Raw genomic sequence first — 19,682 nt, forward strand, 5'->3', positions numbered from 1 at the left:
TGTTTATCACTGGTAAGTAAACATAACATTAGTTTTGCCATTAAATTATTATCACTGAACCTACCTCACACTATGACATAATAAGATCTCATCTCAAGGGTAGCAGTAAAGCTTGAAAAACAAACAAAAAAGTGTTTTATCATGCAATTATTTACATGAGATAACAATGATAACGGCAATAACGATAAGACAACTATTTAGGACGGTTCTTCTTTTACATTTCCTTCTATATCATGTTGTGTACAACGTTGGTTTGACGCAACTTGTTGTTCTTCTAAACAGGCAGGGAAGTAAAAAAAAAAAAATAAAGATAGTGAATATTCCTTAAATCCCAGCTAACGTGATCTGACTAATCAGCTCGACTGAACGACAACAACAACAACAGCAACAAGAACAAAAACAATGATGATAGTAATAATAATGATAAAACAACAACAACAACAACAATGAGGAGGAGAGAAAGGCAAATACAAGCATAATCAGTCAAAAATGATAGCAGAAAATAAAATATATCAACCATCTTGATGTAAGGATGGTACATTTTCGATTGAGATGGGGCTTCAGGTTTCCAACTTTTTAATGATGATTTTTTGAGATAATGAGAAACCTGTTAGGGAATATGAAAGTACATAGAATTCTAAAAAGAGTTCAAAGTTTACTTGAAGAAAGTTGGCTTTGAAATGGCTGAGATATCCCAAACAAAAAGATACTAATAAAAGGTGGGATCCACCTTTTGATAAGGATCACTTTGTTTTACTTTGTTTTTGGATGTCTCAGCTTTTTCAAAACCGATTTTCATCAAATAAAGTTCGAATTCCTTTTAGAATGATTTGTATGCTCTTTAACATTTCAGAAAGTGGTTTCGAAGTATCTGTCTAGAAATTAAAAGCTGAATACTCACCTCAACCAATACTATACTATCCCTAAAATTAATAATAAGATTTTCTTTTAATATCCAGGGCAGCCTCTTCCGTGTTACCACTGCTCTACCAGAGGGCCCTGTCATTATGATTATCACTGCACAGCCCAACACTGCCAGGTACGCATTTACATCAGAGTCAAGAGGGACATGGTGGGTAAAAACATCGGTTGTCCAAGGACGTAAATACTTGACGGGATTCGAACTCGGGACCTCCGACTGAAAGTCAAGAGTATTGTGCACTATATGCCGCTGCACCCCATCAAAACACTTTGACAATTCTGTTCTGCTGATATCGTCATAATGGTTAGTAATCTATTATCATTGCCATCGTAATCACTACGAGGACTTCGGTGTAGAATCAAGAGCATTTGCAGTGGTGTCACAATGATGGCGAGAATAATGATAATATCGATGAGCGAATACTTGTTCTTTCTCATGTTTGATTCGACTTGATTTCATTTGATTTGATTTAATGTATTGGTTTCTGCATTATCATTGCAAATGCAGATACATACACATGTACATACATTGTTGGTGCCATAGCATTAGTCGTTAACAAAGTAAGTTTCTTCATTGCCTTCACAATATACAGCACAATGTACAGCAAAACATTGTGAATGTTACTTTTTTGTTTCGTATTATATTGAGTTGTTTTTTTTTTTGTTAATGCTGCACGTAATCTCATAATATACGGACTCACTGAAAATAACCCTGAGCCTGATAGTGCTTTTTACCTTGTTGAGATAAAACAAACAAACAAATAAGCATACATACACACAGACAAACACACCCACACACACACACACACACACACACACACAAATAAAAAATATTTTAAAAAATCCCACACAAGTTTGCTCGTTCAACTGACAGCATTATACCAGATGTGTATTTACCATCACCATCGGGATGCATCAGTAAATATGAATACTATATAACACTCAACTTTTCAATGGTAAACCTTGACAGAGCTTGGCGAATTGCGTTTGTTGTGAGATCCCTCCTCTGATAAGATTAGCCTTCGTTCAAGTCTGCTGGTGCATCAGATTTTAGATTTTTAAAGGGCAGCTGGTTACGTGTCTTGCGATCATGGAACACCGTGTGCGAAGGAGACTATTACATAAGAATTGTCTTGGTACATCTATGATACACGTTGAGAATACATACGGAAATGAATCAATGTGAAATCCAATGCAATTAGTTTCGTTTTCTATCCCATTTTTCTTTCATATATATGGTTAAACTGCTTCAGTGAAGATATTTGCATCCGATGTCATCTCACTGTCGGGTTTTTGTTTTATAGCACGCAATTTCTCCCTCCTTTTACGCTGCATGGGGAGTCTTAATTTTGTAATAACAGTGTATACTTCCACAAAAAATCCATCCTTTTTTCTTCTTCAATTCATTCAAACTTTGTTTTCATGTTGTTGTTGGTTTTTTCCCACAGAACTTGTATATACAGTAATGACTGGAATTGGACAGGCATTTGGAATAATACACAGGTAGCAAATATAAACGTATGGTCATAAAATTATACAGGCACAAATAAACATACTCTGCGATTAAAAAAAAATGGAGCTACTCACTCAAACGATTATGCTTGTACATACGCTAGTTTGTACGTCGGAAAGAAAGATTAGCTTACAACTTCAAAGATTGTGGTAAAAAGTTAGGAAAGAGGGAACAAGTGCGAAAGAAAGTGCAAACAATGGCAAAAGCGAGAAGAAAAGATGAGGGAACAAAAAAAAAGTGAAGGGAGGAAATACATTAGCATTCATGTCGTTATCAAAAAAGAAGCAACAAACTAATTGCCGCACTCCGTAACACACTGTTCTGACAAGCGGTGAATCCTGGATGAAGATAATGCGTATTGATGCAAGGCTAACCTTTGCGTGTTGTCAGAGCAAATATGTCGCTTTCTGTTGGAACTATAGGCAACGGTAAACAAACCGTGCAAATGATAGGTCGTAATAAATGTATTTTGTTGGTTTGTGTGAGGTGGTGAGTGTGTGCATGCGTGTAAATGTGTGTGCATGTATGTACGTACAGTATGTATGTATGTGTGTTTGTTTATATTGTGTGATGATGTGGGTATATTGTGGTGTGCTAGTATGATAAGGTGTGCACTTTGTATGTACGTAAGAGACACAGAGATATAGATAGAGCGATAGATAATTATAGATAAAAAGATGGATAGATAGATTATAGATAGATATATAGATACATACATACATACATACATACATACATACATACATACATAGATGCATACATGCACGCATACAACATACATTACAAACATAAAGACAGCCGGGCAGACATAGATGGAGAGAGAGGGGGGGGGGGATTAAATGAAGATGTAAGTGATGGTGGTGATGATGAAGGAATTGGGAATGTAATGAAATGGTTATCTTGGTCATTTGAAGACGCCGGATTTTGTTTCAAATGTTGTTGTTCTTGTTGTTGTTGCACTTTTTTATACTTTTGTGAATGTGCACGCATCTATTTGTATGGATATCTGAACTTCCTATGGACCATTGTGTACTATAATGACATACTCGTCTCAAGTTTCATAGAGACATGGACAAAATGTTTTTTCCTATGCTTGCAGTGGCGGATCCAGGGGGGAGCATACCGGGCGCGCGCCCAATTATTATCATTTTTTTTTGTTAAAACAAAAGGATAAAAAAGAAAACATTGAGGGGTGCGTACGCCCCCCTTTAATTTTGTTAAAGGCGCCCCCTCTTTACGGAATTCCTGGATCCGCCCCTATATGCATGGATATAAATTCTGTGACGGTTGATGCATAAAAGGGAAAATGCATTTCTGTCTGACATGACCATAATGGTTGGTACTTCACTGAACAAACAGCGGTCGGTTGTCTCAGACAAACAAACAAATTAACAAACAACACAACAACAGCATAGTACTTTCATGTCTAATGTGTTTAATGTAAAAAAAAGAACTTTCTCTGCAATGTGAAAAGCAATTTATTTTTGCAGCTATTACGATCACCATTACAATTTGCGGTCTTTTATTCGTTGTTGCCAAGAAAATGATATTGTCATGAGCTTTATATTCTAATTTAATGTGCTGGTGGGATAGAAATAACTGAAATTGAATCCATTAGCCAAAGCGAATTGAATTCATATTTTCCATTTTTGTACGAAATTTTCACTTGTCTGAGTCGTGAGAAGCGGAATGTGTGATGTGTTTCCCTTGGAGAGAGAATTCCACGTCGATATTGGCTGGTAAAGGCCTTGACCCAATTAATATCCCGATTCTCAGGCGCTCTGTTGAATGCGATAATAGTAATGAACTGCATGTCTATAACACAGAGCACCTGATCTGCGAATGAGGACACACATGGGCACACGCGCACACAAACGCTTATCTCACACAAACACACGCACACACACACGCACACACACACACACACGCACACACACACACACGCATACACACACACACGTACACACACACCCTCTCTTTCTCCCTCTCTCTCCTTCTCCCTTTTCTGTGGAAGTATCAATTGCATGTATGTCTTCTGTGTAAAAAAAAAATAAATGTATAAAACGGTACGGACTGACGGATACAAGAATAAACGTCTGCACTTTCTTAACTCTGATATTTGGTGGAATAATGAAGGGCTAGAACGGAAGGAAGAAGTAGATTCCACTGCATACAGCATGCTTTGTGCACATGTATGAGTAAAATGAATGCATAATTATGTCAGTATGATAAAATTCACACATAAAATAATGTTTAATCTACTTTTGTGGGTAAACACTTTTTTTTTTGATTTCTGAATCTCTAATATTTAGCTATATACGTCCTCAGAATACCGATTTTGCCCATGATTAAGGGCCTATTAACTTCACGACTTAATCACGAAGTTAATTACAGACTTAATTACGACCTCAGAATACCACCCCAGGGGCCGTATTCTGAGAGCTAATTAAGTGTCTGATTAGCACTTAATTACCGAATTGGTATTCTGAGAGCATGATTAAGTAGGGGGTATATTAACTACCATAGCAACAAGCGTTTTGGCGGGAAGGACCTACGCGTTTGCGCGTATCAATGCGCGTGCACCTCTGAGAGGACTTAATCACAGAGTTAATTACGAATCGGTATTCTGAGGGTGTAATTAAGTATGAAAGTTAATGGAAAACTTAATGATACCAAAGAGTGACATTAACTACTCCGACATCACGCATTACATCGTGTTTTCTCTGCCACAATAATGCTTACCGTCTTCGGTAACCGAGGAGCGGTTGAATCTTGTTATCATGGTATCCGTAGAATTCAGAGAAAAAAAGAAATACAGCCGATCTTCGAGGAATTTTGTCATTTTATGTGAGCAAAGAGGTTGAGATCTTCGCGTGCGTAGGTGAGGGGTTGTAACCAAATACCGGAGTGTGCGCACGGAGCTCTTGGGTTGTAAGTACAGGGGGCGTGCAGGAGCGCGCATTCAGGGCATATTTGCGCGTGTAATCATCATTTTGGCTTCTAACAACGCATCTGATTGGATGGAATAACAATTAGATGGGAGGGACCTAAGATAATTACAGGGGACTTAATCATACCTTAATTACGTCCTCAGAATACCGATTTTGCCCATGATTAAGGGCCTATTAACTTCACGACTTAATCACGAAGTTAATTACAGACTTAATTACGACCTCAGAATACCACCCTAGAAGGCATAAGACCTGGAGATACAAGACTGGCCAGTATTTTTAAAGAACCTAAATAGATGTGAGTGTTTCTGTACGTGCTTGTACGTGTGTGTGTGTGTGTGTGTGTGTGTGTGATTTGTGAACTCATTATGCAGATTAGTTCCTGAAGGACAGATTAGACATAGGTTGTCTTGAGTATAAATAGCATCTTACAGTTAACTCACATCCAACTTTTCATGGTTATCACATCAGAAGTGGATAGTATATTATGAGATATTATGTATGTGTATACTGGATAAATGTTAACATGACCTATTGTGTTTATTAACATATTCATGTCTATATATACGGATATATTATATATTCATATCATACACTATACCTGTAAGATATACACTGCAAAAAGTCCGGTGTTAAATATGAAACACCGAGCTGGTGTTAAATTTTCGGTGCTCATTTGTGGTGCTAGATCAACATCTCCGGGTGTCAAAATATAAAATTCAAAATATAAAAATTGTTTTTGAATAGTTTCTTAGTTACTGTTTTTCTTGTTGATTTTTTTGAACTTAAACAAGACGATCAAGAATTTTCCGATAAAGTACTTGACTTTTGAAAAAAAAAAAAGGTGTGAACACATTTACACCACAGTAACACCAGTTGGTGTGGTCTCCTATTGAAGCTGGGCGGGTGTTATGCCATTGACATTAACACCAGCAATATCAAACCAACACCATGCGGTGTCATAGTTGAATTAACACCAGCGCAGTGTCAATAATATCACCAGCTGCAGTGTCAAATTAACACTATGTAGTGCCAGGTGAACACTTTTCAACACAATCACAGCATACTTTCTACACCTGTGGGTGTGGTCCTCTATTGGCACTTGATCGGCGTTAGATTTAACACCCGTGGTGTTAATCTAACACTGATGTTTTTGCAGTGTACACATTTTTACATTTTGACATTACATTTCCAATCCTTCAAGCACCTATTACTGAGTTATGTAGTTGGTCCTTTGTACTGACATGCTTTCATGATTATTTATGCCTGTCGACTTAACACATTAAAATCATTAGTACGCATGCGCCATGACTTCTTTCTGAACTACCGAACGACTGAAAAAACAAAACCCAACTCATTTTCTATTCATTCATCCTTTCATATACTGTTCAATTAAACAATGTTATGCTTCGCACAATGAGTACACAAGCATTAGCACCACGAGTCTCGTAAGGTGTAGAAAACCATACGTAGGTGTGATGACAAAGTTAGCTAATGCACGAGTGATACAGAGATCAAAATGTTGACTTTCTAATGACAGCTTTAAAAAATACATGTTAAAAATCATGTGTAATAATGATAACAACTTACACGGCAGGTTTTTCTTTTTGTTGTTGTTGTTGTTTTTGCGCCAAGTTATCCATGTGACCAGATATTTCCAAGCAAATGAACTATCGACTCTCAATCAATATTTTCCTATCTTATCCCTTACTGCAGAATATAAAAGATAAGGAAAAGCAGGAAGTTCGGCAAACGATGGATCAGTACTGTATACAGTCTTGCCACGAAGCTGTTGATAATGTTCTTGGATTAGACACGTACATTTGTACTATTAGCTTACAAATGACAATTAGGGGGCCTAGTTGCAAAGGAACAGACGCATCATAAGTCATTATTGTTACTTAACGTGATACCATGACTGTTGCTACAATTACATTGGGCGTGGTGTCTTCATACCACGATACATGTTGGCATACACTGTATGCTTACGATAATGTTGTCGATGAACACACATACTTTTCTACGTACATTTATTAAATACACAACACACACACACACACACACACACACACACACACACACACACACACACATGAACGCATATTATATAAATATGTAATATGTATGTAGGCCTATGTATTTTATATATTTTAGTCGAAAATTTTTATTGATGCCTATTCTTCCCTCATCACAAATACTCTGTGTGCCACGTTCATTTCCAGTCCATACGTACCTGTATAATGATATGTGCGTGAAATTTTGTGCACGATATTTTGACTCATTGGCTCAGAAAGTTCAAAAGAATGTCGCTAATTCCATTGCATTCTTCCCCACACACGGACACTCGGGGGAGTACCTAATCATCTGTTTCGTATCTCACACCCAGAGTCCCTCTAGTACTAGTAGTAGTAGTAGTAGTAAGTAGTAGTAGTAGTAGTAGTAGTAGTAGTAGTAGTAGTAGTAGTAGTAGTAGTAGTAGTAGTAAGTAGTAAGTAGTAGTAGTAGTAGTTTATAGTATAGTACAAAGTGTAGTAGTATAGTAGTAGAAGTAGTAGTAGTAGTAATAGTAGTATAGTAGTAGTAGGCCCTAGTAGTAGTAGTAGTAGTATTAGTTGTTGTTGTCGCTGTTGTTCTCGTCGTCGTCGGTGCTGTTGTTGTTGTTGTTGCTGCTGTTGTTGTTTTGAGTCAGTCAGGTTGTAGCGTTTTTGTTTTTTGTTTTGTTCGTTTGCTTTTTACATTGTATCTGGACTGCCACTGATTGTCTATTTCATATTATGCGTGCTTCAGGTGGCATAACTTGAAGATAATGCATGCTATAAAGTCAGTAGAACAAAGGCACACACATACACAGATAAAACACACCTACAGTATACACACAACCACACACATAAACGAACGTATCTTTGGGGTAAAAACAAACAAACAAACAATAATAATCAAATTTGTGGATAACACATCTTCTTTTTCTCGTATACGGACCAAGTCAGTATTGTGTATTTGTCGTGTTTGTCGTAACATTTATTGAGAATAATCTGTATGTGCACTTTATTTATGACATAACAAAACAAGAGAATCGTACCATAATGACGACACTACTTTCCGAATTGAAAAAAAAAACAACAACAATCACATGGTAATGAAATACACGATTATATTCTCAGAAATGAATTCGTCATTGAACATATTTGGACCACGTGACACGGCGTTTAAGGACAGACGTCCACGTTCTCCTATGGGAAGGAAAATGCTGTCTATAACATGGTAAAAACGGAACTGAACAAAATATGCAGCTGTGTGTGAACTCCTACTCACTGTCAACAAACTTTTTTTTTTTGTTCTGATATTTTCATGTGCAACCAGACGGTCATAAATCAAGATAAATACATAATAATTATTATGATATAATACACTATTATCATGAAAATGACACCTATGCAGAAGACAATACACGATTGACAAATGCAAAGAACATTCGGGAGAACAAACAGACGACAATGTCAGCAAATTGAACATGTGTGTACCAGCTAGATTGAAATGTGTAAACAATAAGCATTGGCGCGTGATAAAATAAATACAATCAACCTTTTTATAGCGTTCTTATTCATATATATCTTTAACATATTAATTGAAGGAGACGCGCGGTTTGAATTATCTCCTATAATTATCATATCTCGAAAGCTAAAAAGCAAGAATATCATTATGAAATGAATTAATAGCGCGGAGTAAAGTAAATATAGTCAACGACTTTATAGCTCTCTTATTTATGTATATCTTTAACATAATATTGAAGGAGACGTGTGGTTTGAATTATCTCTTATAATCATCATATCCCTAAAGCTAAAAATCAAGAATATCATTATGAAATGAATTCATGCTTTAGAAGCACACTTGACAACGCACGTAGAGGACATCGAGGTTCAAGTAACAAACGTCCTTTGGAAGAAAAACTATCAATCTGCAACACTTCAGTCGCGCATACGACGTGCTGATGAATAAAGGGTTCAGCCTATGGATACAGACACAAAAAAATCTTTAAAAGTAACCGATGTCACTTCTCAAACGTAACTTTAACCAATTTCAGCAGTCCTTTCCCCTGTCATCCCCTTAATATTACAAGGGAGACACTGTTCGGCATTACCGCAGCTCAATAAGCTAGTTCGGGGTTCCACTTTGAGCATGAGCAGAAAAAGGTCATTTGTACCAGGAGAGCATGTTGGTTTTATATTCACCAAGATAAGCATCCGTGATGTAATGATTATTTCAAGTAATCCTTGTAAGTGGTGCTTGCCATCACATCCACCTGAGAGCAAAAGTGGTATTTGGCAATATCAATAGAAAATTATTGTCATTTCATTCAATGCAAAATAATGAAATGGATGCTTTCCAAAGTGCCAATTGATGGATCATTCTGGTCACCTAGTCTGCGCGCAATGACGCGAGTTCATCCCTTGCTTGAACATGACTGATGAATTCTATAAATTGCTACGTCGGGCAAGCTAATGCATTCTGTTGCTTGAAGACTAGTGGAGTGCCTAATCAACTGAGAAAGAAGAAAGGTCATTTGTACCCACCTGTACATGAGCTAACCCCGAACTGGCTTATTTAACAGTTGTTCAGAGTTTTGCTGATTGAACAGTGCGATGTTGTTCCACATGAACGAGGAAGGGGGAAAATACTCTAGTATGATGTGACTGAATTCAGAGATCTACGCCAAAATACCATCCTCATGTTTTTCTAAAACAATTACAGTATGGCCTATGCTAACATTACTCTCCAAGGAAAATGTTATACATGAAATTCAGGCGCTATCACATTTTTATTGTCTTGGAAATACGCAACCCATTATTACGTCATTGTGCAAATTGTACATATGAACATAATATCTAAATTGATAAGCTACCAGGATAACGCTAAAATAGCAAAGTAATTTTAACCCAAAATTTTGTGCCCCACATGAAATAAAAAGATCTCGTGTTACCCGTTTTCCGAAATCGCATATAACTTTACATCGAAACTGATATAAAAGCGAGATCCATCAATGAAAAGCAAAGGACTCCCTTCTTAAAGCTTTATTTCTAAGGACAGAATGTAGCATTAAGTACGCGGCGTCTCAGTTATGCATGCCGTCGTGGATTTTTCTTTTGTACGATGTGTTTGCTATAGGTGAGTAACTTCAGATTATACTGTACTCATTACTGTGTTTTAGCAATGTTTTAGCAAATAATTACATACCATTATATGCTATAAAATCATTCAACAGCGAGTTGAACATGTACAAATCCTTTTAATGTGACATCGTGTTGGTGCCATCAATGAGTATCAGAACCCACATGATATCAACAGCGATTAACCTTCAGACCCTCAGCGACAATGTGAACGCGATCATTCGAACGCGATCATTATTGAACGCGATCACTGTCACAGGACTGCAGGATAAAATGGGTTACAGCAGAGTTTCAGTCAAGAGGTGTTCGCGAATGTTACGGCGACACATTCTATCGCTTTAGCCGGTGTGAACGTGATCGTGAAAAAATGCCATCCATCCGTGTGTAGCAAGACGGCGGCATGATGATAGCGTGCATTCAGCCTCCCAGACACAGGATGTACAAAGAGAATGGACGGTTTGCTAATATTGACTCTAGCCTCCGGTGGAGTGCCAACACATACATGCTGTGCAGACTCTATAGAGTATACGATGTTCGGACAAGTTAATTCCTTTTATAATCAGTGACAACTCTTCCCCAACCCCTCCCTCCGTCTATTATTAAAGTCTCCCTTCTTGTTCTCTTTCATTACAACGCTGATCACGTTGGAATTAGCAAAACCTTGCGAGAAAGCCCTCTAGAAATACGCCTGGTAAGAGCAAGGAGGTAAAGAGCCATTGCCTTCTTCCATTTTTTCCCGCACCCCTCTGCCATCCAAATTTATGACGTCATGACAAACTTGATAACGCAAATATACGACATATACTGAGTCTATAAAGATTAAAAAGAGAGGCGGAAATAGTCCGTTCACTCCAAAGCATTATGGCTGGATCGACAAACACTGCATATTTATTTTTGTGTACGAAGGATCGCAAACTCTCTCCGTAACATTCCGTTGTTTGCACTTTGCATTTCGCATGCGAATTTATTGACATATTGAGTGAAATCACTGCTATAAATAGGATTGCTGTACACTCTAACCCATAGAGCGTCCCTCGTATACTAGTAGATGCTCTTTCGTTTCAACACAATTGTGTCGTTATCTTGCAACACAGGAATAAAAAGTTATGTATCCTTCTAACATTTAGCTGTTTTACTTTAATAATTATAGCAACAACAACAGTAATGATTACAATAATAATGATTATAGTAATAACAACATTAGTCGTTGTAGTGATAAGAATAACGACACTGACAATAATGGTAATAATAACAATAATAATAATAATAATAATAATAATAATAATAATATAATTCATCAATAATAATATTAATTGTAACTGTATCAGAACTTGACACGTGTCATGTGTAACTTCAACGCTTAGTTTAATGTAGGTTGGATTATATACGTGAGTCACCTGTGCATGGTTTTTATGATCATGTATCGACTTCTTGAACATGCACAGCATTCCATTGAAACTAAATTTAAAGCGGTAATGAAGGCATGAGAATATTTTATTCGACCAGTCCCCCTCAAGAACTTTCCAACTGACATCATCTTTCTCCGAAAATCATCTCTCGAATATCATTAGCCACAAAACAGCAGTGTCAACATCATTAGCTCCAAAACAGCAGTGTCAATAAAGGCTAGTGACAAACATACAACGAATAAACACGCTCTGTATAGTTTGAATAATGCACGCGTGAAGGTTTAGTAGGAGCAATAAACGTCGTGTTATCCGTAAACCAACATCAGAGCAGTTTACATATTTCTATCGAGAAACAAAGTCATAAATAACTCGAGGCGAATTGCATACAAATATGAGATAACGTTATAAGATGACGACTACATACACGTATACCGTCCACATCATGACATGACAGAAAAAAAATCGTCATAATACATAGCGACTTTGGTCCTCAGAATTACACGTAGAAAAATTGAACATCGCATACCAAAAGGAGGTTCAAGGCGTAACTGCCTATCATTACGTCATAATCGTGTCCCTCATATAACCAAGAGAGGGCGCTGTTTAACACAAAGTTTACATCAGTACGACGCCGCGCCACACGACCTGCCTTCTTCACCGCTTTACAGTTAGTCAGTTCTGCGTAACTGATAAGTAATCCACTCGTGGAACTGTATCCACTCTTTGCATGAGCTGCTACACAAATCGTGGACAGCATGGAGTACAATTCAAAACCTTTTTGTATAATTATCTGCGGATGTCATAATGGTGTACCAGACGCTCACATAGAACGAAACATGGCTGATACACGTACTATCAACAGGAATTCTCTTCGCCTCCCAATGTCTGCTCCCGTGTGCATAAAATAATGGAACGGATTCGAGTATCAATACAGCAAATTGTCTTTACGATCATGCACATACTCATTCACAGAAAGTACGACATTTTGTAAATCAAAATTCTACCATCGTGTGACACTATATAAAAGAGTTTCGTAAGCCTTGACAGTAAATACCCACATACATATCAACAAACAAAATAACTGGCACCTTCATGCATAATCGGTCAAAAAACATTGTCATCGTTTGAAAATATATCAAGTCATATGACAAAAATCCAATCACTTTTCCGCCACAGCAAACAATCTTGCAATATCCATAAACCTTCGAGCTATACAAACGGTATCACACAACTGCCCCATGCACCCCTCCCTCCCCCCCCCCCAAAAAAAAAAAACACCACGCGTAGAAACACAAGACCAATACATTGCACAAGTACATCATAATGTGCTCGACACGTAATTGCAGCAGTGTTGTGATTGTCTTTTATCTTCTTCTTTTTTTTCCTTCATTTTTTTTTTGTTTTTTGTCTAAGACACACTTGTTCCCTTGGCTTGGATCTGAGTCTTTCTCACAGACGCAATCAATTAATTGGGAGCACCTTTCGAAAGGACATATGGACAAGAAATATATACCGTAACAACTCAGAAACGGAAAACTAGATCAAAATGTCGGAAGAATAAGACACACTATTGCACTCATCTAAACCTTTCCTGGCAACGTGGCGAGTATCGTCACAGATAAAGGGATAAATTCCCTTCGAGGAAAAAAAGACAGAAATAGTCATAATGGAAATACATTTTTTATGCCTGGAAAAGGAAAAAGACAGAAATAGTCATAATGGAAATACATTTTTTATGTCCGGAAAAGGAAAATCATGGCAAAAGCATAAAATGAAAAAAATGGTCACATCTGATTTTACGACCATTATCAAGAGATACAGAAACAACTACGATCAATAGTATTAGTACGACATTCCGGGGACAAAAGCTAAAGTAGATGAATCATTCTTACGTGACATCAAATACAAGTATTACATCGATTGCCCAAACTTAAGTTCCCACACCAATGATTATATAGCGGCGAGTTTCAAACGTTCATTTTAAGACCTACAAGAAGTACTACAGACTGTCAGAAAAAAAAAACCCAGTTCAAAACAAACTGCAATTCCCGTTGGAATATGGTTTTAAACAATATGAAATTCCGAAAGAGCGATTGTAAAAAAACGCTACCAAAAAGGGAAAAAAATCTATTTCACTGTGCTGCCTACGCATAGACGAGTGAAGAAAAGGTCAACACTCGTTAAGATCAACTCAATATGCACCATACCCAAATGAGCACGACAGTATAAATGTGATATCGCAATGATCGTGTGTTTGGCAGTTAAGATCCACTGCATTTAATCAGGCTACGTATAGACAAACGCGATCGCATAGACATTTCATCTCACAATAAAGCAATCATTATTATACACTTCCCTTTCCTTGAATGCACGGCTCACCGGGCGTCATTCACAACTAACATGTACTTGGTTGTGTTTGATTTTTCGACTGAAGGATTATTTCAGCAGATGGGATTATATCCAGCTTGCATCATTCTATTCAGTCACAATAATAAGCTAATACTACTTCACTTTTTTTAGGGGGGTGTTTTTGTTCCTTTTTTCATTGCAGTAACTAAATAGAGGGCAATGGAATATAGTATTCTGAAATTTTGTCATCTCCCGAAAGTTACATGTGGATTAATTGTGGAAACGTTTTCAAAGACATTTTTAAACTGGTCCAAGGCTAATCAGAGAACATGACATAAATATGATAATTATAAGAAATGGATATGATGCATGGGCTTGCATGGGCTCAATGTTAAACATGAGGAGCCATCACGGAAGCTTATCGGGTTTGCTAAACACAGATATCAAAAGCAACTACACATAATCCGATTGACAACTGCGTACATGTTAGTCGATCAGCCACAGTGAGCAAGCAGTAAGGTAGCTACAGTAGGTGAAATATCACCATTGGTTTCCTGTCGGGATGACGAAAGCTTTTAGGCGTTTTTTTTTTTTCTTTTACATTTTTCAGAAGAGCATACAATCCGACAACGCTATGACCCCATGTCTACACAAACACCTCAAGCATCTGCGATTTCGTTGACACTATATTATGATCGTACGGTATGCACACAAGCATACACGAAAAATCTATTCAGAAAATTCACGCTGCAGACAAGCAGGACGCTGCATTCGTTGTTATGTACATAAGCAATCTTGTGTACTAATTTCTTGCGTTCTTGTGTCACACACATTAAATGGGCAGGCATCCCTTCCTCAGTATAGACGAAGAGGGCGCCATTCGTTGTCGGTTTCGCCGCAACACCGTTGCAGCATAACCATTATTAAATTGACAAAGCTGTTTATGGTGGCACGAACGTCTACACAAGAAAGATCTGATCGAATTGGCCATATAAATGTTGCCATGGAAATAAAGAAGAGATATGGCCAAAACTTTGGTATGTAATGCATGTCCACAGGATTGAAATGCAGAAATGTCTTACTCTTTTTTAAGTGTGGCACGACTATTTACACTAATTCCGAAAATAGTGTCCTATACAAAATACGGTAATTATGTACATTCTATCAACTACCATTAACATAGAATTTACACAGATAGTTTTCACTTACAACATCTTGTCTTTGTCAAACATTGTTATTAACTGAGACAAGCATATGAGCGCTGTTCGACCTAAAAAAAAAAATCGCTCAGGACATGGCGATATGAAGAGAACATGTGGTGAACAATAACGAGCACTATGTGAAATAGAAAAATCTACCTAATATTAGCCCCTGTATAAAGACTTCACCGTCACGAAGTTGGCGAGACGTTTTCGTAATTGAAATTGGAGGTACATACGTGAGCATCGTCTGCTCGCTGTTACCATGGCAATGAAGTGGCCGAGAAATGGCAATGAACACGGCATTGCGTCTACAAGACCCGAATTCGCGAAGGTGGTTTTAAACTTAAGACTATCGTATTTTAAGCGTGAAATAGGCGTACCTTTGACATGCGCGTATCAATGCGCGTTTGTTACTGGACGTCTGTTGGCGTACGCAATCCGTCAATCGTATTCACGCAGAAGAAATTTACAAAAATTATGGCTTGAATTTCAGCCACCCTCGTTATTTCGGGCCAATGAGTCTACACAAGAACATTATAATTCACAACAAAAAGACGATAGATTTAATATGAGGTACATTAATAAGCACACATCAAACGGGAAGGAGTGGCAATAAACATTAGACAAGTGGGATGTATACAACACATGATTATCACCATACGACGCATGAAAATGACGGCGGACATTTTAAAATCGTGGAAAATTATTTCAACTTCGCCAAAGTGAACAAAAAATAATAATCACAGTAATTGGCGCCAAAATTGAGGAAAATCCACTCCCACGGTACGCCAGAATTGTGCTCTGCACACCGTTTGTACCATCCCCGTTTTCACGACAAAAATAAGTTTGAGAGTTTAACAGCATACTGTCAACGACGGCGCTGCTGCGTTTGATCAGCTGTGCGCCCTGTTGTTGAGGCAGCATTCGGCACAACAACAGTAATAATCCTCGCCTACGATTTCTGTGCACCATGAACTCTTTTTTCAAAGCCCTCGTACGTCAACATTTTGATAAGAACGATGTGTTTTCACTGGTCCCAAAAATCCACCACAAACGATAATAAATCTGCTTTAATTTGATGCACTAATCAAGAAAAGGTGGAGTGATAGAGCGATTGACAAACCAGGGTCCTCCTGTAACCACTGATTACGTCACTCTTCAGATGTTATCCACGAGGATCCCGTGGAAACGTAGACTTTGGCAAAGGCAGCTCGCTATTATTTCAGCACACGCACACACAGAGTAGTTGACTCGCACACACAGCGCGCGAGCAGCGAGCTGCGAGCAGAGCGACCGATTCCATCGCTGTGTGCGTGCGAGTCCACTGCCAGCTGCCTTTGCAAAAGGCCAGTACTAGCCGAGCTTAGTACCTCCTTGATGTTACCATGGTATGTTGTCATCAAACACACATACAAAACTGGAAATTTCGCTATGGCGACTGGTATACCTCTGCCATAATGCATGGTTCTCCGAATAGGTCTATAGCACAATGTCTTGACTATGTGTGATGACAGTTTCACATAACTGGCAAAATATTAAAATGACAGGTTTGTCACAAAGGCATCGAGTGTTCACTTTCCTTGAACTAGGTTTATTTGGATGAATGGCTATACTGTCTAAGAGTGCAGGTATTTGGAGATTTGAGGATTTTTTCCTCAACTTTTGACCCTTTTATAAGTTTAAAGAAGAAGTGAAATTTAGCACTTTCACTTGACCTTTGACCTTTTGGCAAGAAACTTCCAAGAGAATCTGTATTGGATAATACATGCATACACTTAGTGTCAAGAGAAAAAATCCTGCAGGCATTGCATAGATAAGAGAGAAATAATGACATTTTGATGAGTTGACCTTGACCTTTGACCCCTGACCTTTGACCCATGACCCCTAAATTCCCTACATGATCACTGCCAGTCAGTACAAGCATATATACTAAGTTCCATGAATATACCTTGAAATAATAATCATTTGCGAGATATGGAGAAAAAGTGAAATTTTAATATTTTCACTTGACCTTTGACCCTTGACCTTTGACCACATGACCCAAAGCTCTCTCTGGAGAATCTTTATTTGGTAGTTCATATATACACCAAGTTTCAAGAAAATACCTCCAGGCATTGCATAGATATAGGGGAAATAGTGAAATTTTGAGCATTTGACCTTGACCTTTTGACCTTTGACCTTGTGCATGTGCGCCCAAAAGTTGATAGGCACAACTTCGCCTACTCACACATACACATGTCAAGTTTCATTAGGATGCCTCAAACAGTTTTTTAGATACGCTGTCCACAAAATTGATTACGGACGGAAGGACGGACGGACGGACGGACAATCCGAAAACATAATGCCTCCGGCGACACTTCGTGGCGGAGGCATAAAAACAGCGCACGCCCGATGCCAGAACTATGCTATACACGCGTGTGTATGCACTGGTGTTTCAATTTCATATGTTTGTTTTGCTTCTCCAGTGCAGTTTTACGCCTTACGTCGGTATGTTACAATACTATTTAAAGAAAAAAAAAATCCGTTTGATTTGGCAAATTCATTCTCTTTCAGTTTGTTTCTTTTTTTCTCTCTCTCTTCTACATGGAGAGGAGGCAAGTTCTGTTTCTCAAGCAGAGAGAAAAATGAGAAAGAAAGAAGCGTTCTTGGTAAGATGGTAGAAATGTTGGCAAGTTATCGATAATTCTCAACAAAATCTGATTGCTTTATTATTATGGAAGTCATACCATATGCCTAAGCTTATTCCAACAATAAGGCAACTTATACAAGTAAACTTATTTCATAATATGTGCATGTATAACATGAATATAAATATATTATCTTTGGATGGAATATACTAATTTGCTACATGGGAAAACAGAATAATAAATTATCCATACAATAATACTATAAGCAGTGATCTGATAACGCAAAGCGATTTCTTAGTTTGCACATTAATTGGTTTTGTCGACAAAACGACACACACACACACCTGGGGCCCGTTGCATAACAGTTACAATTATGGTAACTTTGCCATCTAATGGTAACTACCATGGCAACAACACTCAACAGCCAATCAAAATCAAGAATTCCATGGAAGTTACCATTGGATGGCAAAGTTACCATAATTGTAACTTTTATGCAACGGGCCCCTCGGATCAACCCATTGAGGACGAGCTGATCTTGCTTAAGCATGCATTTCCCATAGACACCTGCCCGAGTATACTCTGGACTAGTCTTCAACGGGTTAAGCCATCAACTGTTACAGCGTTACAATAACATCATTATCGCCAGCTCCGACAAACTCAATATTTTTTCTTTCTTTTTACCATGTGGTAAATAGTGTTCAACATGCCAGACAACGAACAAAATTGCAATATTGATATATTGAAATATTTATAGATTTAGTTTCGCTGCGTGCCAGTAAACAACAACATACAATCAACAACAAAAAATATCAAAACATAAATTTGTTCTACAAATCGAATCATTTGGCGCGCAAATGAAAGTAGTAAAGAGCAGTCTGCAATAACAATTGCCAAAATTGATAGTAATAACACCAAATCCATTAAACTATACACTGATTGCCACAGATGATTAAAATACATCGTATACCCTAATGCACCCTCACATTGTACTACAACGATTGTATAATGTGCATGATAATTGAACGACAATCACAAAACCTCAACAAAATGATATCATTGGTGTTGCAAAAAGTCGACAAACAGTACGAAAATCACTCCCGGACGAAACAAATGCAATTAAAGACAAATCCGTAAATCATTGTCGTCGTTGCAAGAAAGATCATACATCATACTTGGCAGGTTGATTCGCCGGGCCTGATCTGTTGTTACCCCATTAGAGTGGAACACGAAGCTCCCATCCGGTGTTTTTTTTTTTTTTTTTTTTTTTTTTTTTTTTTTTTTTTTTTTTTTTTTTTTTTTTTTTTTCAGAATCGCAGCTTTTTTACGCTTTCCATACTCACGGAATCCCCCCTGACAGTTTGACACATGTTACTATTCGGGTCCTGTTTCTGTAAAATGCCGTGCACTACATCAGATACACAGAATATTCTAAAACCCATTGCATTCTACCAGATACATATTAGAGTATTCTTTAAAGTTAAAGGGGATGATCATTCCACAACGTCACGTCTATTCTTTTTTTATTCACTTTTGATGAATTCTTGA

The sequence above is a fragment of the Diadema antillarum genome, unplaced genomic scaffold (genome assembly GCF_040938485.1).
Source record: "Diadema antillarum isolate AM-2024a unplaced genomic scaffold, OU_Dant_1.0 seq00001476_RagTag, whole genome shotgun sequence".
NCBI lineage: Eukaryota > Metazoa > Echinodermata > Echinoidea > Diadematoida > Diadematidae > Diadema > Diadema antillarum.